Raw genomic sequence first — 3579 nt, 5'->3', positions numbered from 1 at the left:
AACTTTCACAACATTCAGAAAATGCCAGAGGAAAAGCCAATGAATCTCAGCTTTTCTCACCTGGTTTCGTGTCTTACCACACATTCACACAGCTTTGATGGGAAGCTGTAACTGAAGCTACATTTGCACGGAAAAAGGTCACTTTGAAAGCTTTGCAGCACCTTTTAACAAACCTGACCTGCATGTCAAGTAGCTGACAGCACTTGAGATGGGTTGAGTTCCTTCGGAGCTCAGGTTAGACTGTGACCCTCTCATAGGCTTTCCCTGCACACGTTTCCCTGTCACAAACCATGGCCCAGCGTTTCCCTTCCAGGCTGTGCCTGCATCTCCTGGATGTACGTCAGGAAAGAGGAAAAAGCTTGGAATATCTTCCATTTTTAGGTTTTGTTCAGTGTGACGTACTGTTCCAGACCTTTGTTGGCCTGAGGGAACTGGGAAATACTCCATGCCTCACATCATGAAGAGTATTTTACCGGCTCCTTACATTTTGTGCCGTAGGCAATCGCTGTTTGTCAGGTGAAGTCTGCTGGGAGCTTGGCTAATGCACAGCAGAAATTTGAAACAGTTGCCTTTCCTAGCAGGTATTACAGATTTACCAAGTATATCCTCTCATTTTCACAGGCCCGTGTCTCTCCAGGGAAAGGGCTTGCCAGAAAAACAAACCAAGAAAAATAACTGGTTTATCTCCCCTGCAGCCAGCGTGGGTTCCTGGTGGCCGTGCACCGGGACGGCAGAGGGGCGTGGAGTGCTGTGCAGGACGGAGGCTCCTGCGGGTGCTGGTGACAGTAAGTATCCAGCACCAAACCGGAGCACCCCAGAGGTTTACAACCATGTGGATTCTGGAGAAAGACCTTATTAAATCCAGTGTCCGGCCCTTTTTTTTGTATTGTGTTTAATTTCCTCTTTCTTGTTGTCTTTTTCCTCTGCCCATCCTTTGCCACGCGTTTCTTCTGTCTCTCCTCCTCTTCTCCTTTTCCGTGTTCCAGTCTTTTTTCCCTGTGGCCTTTCCTCCTCTAATGTTTGCCTACCTTGGGCTGGGCCTCTCCCGCAGCCCCTGCCAGGCCGCCGGTTCCTGCCGCACTAAATCAGTCTGCCCGGAGTCAATGGCTCCTCTCAGGCTCTCACAGGAGGTGCAAATCCAGGGGGGCGGATGAAGCACAGCGACGCGCAGGCAGAGCGGCCGAGTAGCCAGAAGGCTTCAAGAGCTAAAACTCGAGTGGGTTCAGATTTTTTTTTCTTGCTTTGAGTTGCTCAGAGTTTATGCTGAGTTCTTTGAGTATGGCATTTCCCATTTGTTTTCTTCTGCTTCCCTACTACCCTCCCTTCAGCTATGCTCATGCATGTCAGTTTTTATATAGTCTGCCTTGCCTGTGGTTTTCTAATATTTGAGGGGGTTTTGCTTTGCAATATTTGTGCACTGAGAGGCACTTTGCTGTGTAGGTACGCTGTGTTTTCCTCTGGCTGTTGTCAAGGTGTTGCAGAGGTTCCTGTTGTGTGAAAACAGAAGGGGATGCGCGAGCCTGCTACCCTACAGGGAAACAGAAGGAAAAATGATGTAGTATCCATTGTGCTCATTGCTCCTTCAGTGTGTGAACTGCACTGCTTTACAGGTACACCTTACGCAGATCTAACGGACATAGCAGCACAACAGGGGCAAGCAGCATCCTTGCCACTGGTCAGCCTGTTCCTGCTGAACTGGTGACTAGCAGTACGTGCTGCACAGCTTTCCCACCCCACGGTGGATGCAGAAATGCAAAGCACCAGCAGCCAGCTCCTGCCTAGTTCCTCCTGCCCAGTCAGAGACGCAAAATACCTTTGTCACTGTCGTTCAGGGACCTGGTATTAACTTTATTTTAGTACCAGCCACTACCATTTCATCAGTGAAACAGGTGGATTACTTAACATATATCCACCTACTCTCATGCATGTGTACTTCCACACTAGGCTACATTCAGAAGATGGAGTTTGTATCAGGCACATCCCTAGAGCTGAAGTTTGTGATGAAAAGACTGCTATAGGCTTTAGCTCTCCATGCCACACAAAAAAAAGTATCTGGTGGATCTAGCTAGCACCTGGCTGCACATGGATTTCTTAGTCACGTCTGTTGTTTTCATCCCATACCGTGATTTCACTTGCAAGTGATACAAATATCCCTGAAATCTCTTTATATATTCTAGAAAAAAAAAATTCACAGCTGTGTCTCATGATCATGAAGGAGGCTGAGGCATCAGAGCATACATGGATTCTTTCCCAGCATCAGCTGAGATGAAGGTCCTGGACAGAGATCCCACCCCAGAGAGTTAATCATCTCAAACGACCTCAGCAGAAACTTCTGCTTAACTTTAAACTTTGGTCTTCGGAGTGCAGCATGTCCCAGTGGAGCAATGTGTGCGAACTGACATCCGTTGAGACAAAATGAGCAAGCTCAAAAGAAAATTGCTGGTGATCACAAGGAGTTACTGGAGCTAGCTGAACCTGATGGCAATCAATTGGGCTGTGCCTGAGAAATTCTTGATCAAAGCACGCTGCCAGGCTGTGGTCTGTAATGGCTGTCAGCTGCTGTCTGCCTCAGTCTGCAGCTTAGCTGCGCCTCGGACACAACTGCCTCCTGCTTGTTGCCAGTGTTGTGAGACTGTGTGCCCCAGGATACGTGCTCTTCTGTATGCCCAGGTTTGCTTGCTTGTTATGCTTTTCTACATTTGAAATATGTGTTAAACTCTTCTTTTCCCAAAGATGTTTTGTTTCATTATAGCTAATAATCACAGCTATGGTTCCTTAAGGTTAACCTGTGTTAAAGCCAGGGGAACCCTCCACCTTCTTTGTGATGCTTTCCCTCCCTCCTTTCCTCCCTCCCTGCTGTTTGTGACCTGATGGAACAGCTTGTTGTTGCTGATACGTGGACTTGCCTAGCCTTTGGCTTTAAGAAAACATTTTTATAGCTATTTTCTTGAAAAAAATAACTATTGATTAATATATTTCTTTGCATGCAAATAGAACACGAGGCCTGATCTGGCAGGGTGCCAAGCGTGCTCTGCCACACAGTGAATTCTGTCACTTACAGTGCTTTCCAGGCTAGCTGCTGGAAATGTCACAGGATTAATTTCGGAATCCCCTGAGGTGCCTGTTGGCTTTGTCCAGAATCATTACTCATTCTCTGCTACGTACACAAGCTTATTAAAACACGGTGAGACCTTGGTTTTGTTTGCTGCGTTGCTGTTTATTTCCATTCTGTTCCATCTTGGCCATTACCCTTTGCCTACTAATATGTTACGTGAGCACCTTGCAGTGGCAGCTAGCCGTGCTCTTCCGTTGTGCATGCTTATTTTACGGCACACATGAGCTAACCGATGCGAGGAGGCCAACCACAGTCCCCTCCAGGCTACCTTCCTGCCAGAGACCCGTTATTTGCGCCACTCTCTGGCTTGTGCCCCTCACTTCTAGTCTGTGATAGTGTAGTGAAAAAATCAATAGCAGACAAATGAGCAGACACGACATCATCCTTGCAGATAGGGAGGACTTGCAGGCAGCCAATAGATCATGTATGTGCTTTAAGAATGTTTGTGGAGACGGAGTTACGGT

The 3579-nt window shown here is 47.3% G+C and overlaps 1 long non-coding RNA gene across 1 annotated transcript; it reads left to right on the top strand.

Moving 5' to 3' along the window:
* Positions 1–447: 447 nt before the first annotated feature.
* Positions 448–3250, top strand: LOC142361799 (uncharacterized). The gene is made up of 3 exons (XR_012764409.1): positions 448–785; positions 1473–1610; positions 2178–3250. It is a non-coding gene; the product is annotated as an uncharacterized LOC142361799 (long non-coding RNA).
* Positions 3251–3579: the final 329 nt, after the last annotated feature.

Source organism: Opisthocomus hoazin, chromosome 6, assembly GCF_030867145.1.
Source record: "Opisthocomus hoazin isolate bOpiHoa1 chromosome 6, bOpiHoa1.hap1, whole genome shotgun sequence".
Lineage (NCBI taxonomy): Eukaryota > Metazoa > Chordata > Aves > Opisthocomiformes > Opisthocomidae > Opisthocomus > Opisthocomus hoazin.
This window is presented reverse-complemented; position numbering and strand designations above follow the sequence as displayed.